General features: G+C 34.6%; 1 non-coding gene across 1 annotated transcript; it reads left to right on the top strand.

Moving 5' to 3' along the window:
- Window positions 1–390: 390 nt before the first annotated feature.
- On the top strand, window positions 391–497 carry LOC129406955 (U6 spliceosomal RNA). Its single transcript, XR_008631362.1, has one exon. It is a non-coding gene; the product is annotated as a U6 spliceosomal RNA (small nuclear RNA).
- Window positions 498–780: the final 283 nt, after the last annotated feature.

Genomic DNA, 780 nt, shown 5'->3' on the forward strand with positions numbered 1-780 from the left:
AGGACATATTTTTATCTCTTCAATCTAAATACAGGCACTTATTGATTATTGAAAAATATTTTGTCCATGTTGCAGAGATAGTACAGCATGTAAAGCACTGATAACAATGCAGCTATGTCTTTGCTATCAAGTTGTTGGATGTCTAAATGAACAAGACAAAGAAAATATGCCCAGTTATTTTGCAATGAGGATTTAATTTAATCAGGACTGAGTGGATAAGCTTCTTTGGCTAATAAACAAGTTTTGGTTTTGGAAAACACATCACAGTCTAATGTAACACGTATTCCTTGTTGGGAGGAGCAGCATGGACAGTCACGAGTGGTACTGAGAGAAGTGGGACAAAAAGTTTTCTTAGGCTGTGCTCAAGGGTCACTCTTGGTGGTGCTGGTAGTGCTTACTTCGGCAGCACATATACTAAAATTGGAACTATATAGAGAAGATTAGCATGGCCCCTGCGCAAGGATGACAAGCAAATTGGTGGTGCTGGTAATTGAACTCAAGCTACCTGAATGTAAAACATTCTTTACATACTCAGCCCATTGAATAATAGTTCTAAAATGATGTCTTAATATCAAACATATATTATATGGCAATAAGCCAGAGAAATATTTCGTGTTATTTATTTAATCTTTAAGTAAAGAACACAGCTTGTGAAATTTGTTACTGCCAATGGAATGTACTTATTTACCACTTTACAAAGGTTATTTAATTGCATTTAAAAGAGAAGTCTTGTGTTTTTGCTATAATTAAAAGAAATATGGGGAAATTATGAGGTTGAAA

Source organism: Sorex araneus, chromosome 8 (assembly GCF_027595985.1).
Source record: "Sorex araneus isolate mSorAra2 chromosome 8, mSorAra2.pri, whole genome shotgun sequence".
Classification (NCBI taxonomy): domain Eukaryota; kingdom Metazoa; phylum Chordata; class Mammalia; order Eulipotyphla; family Soricidae; genus Sorex; species Sorex araneus.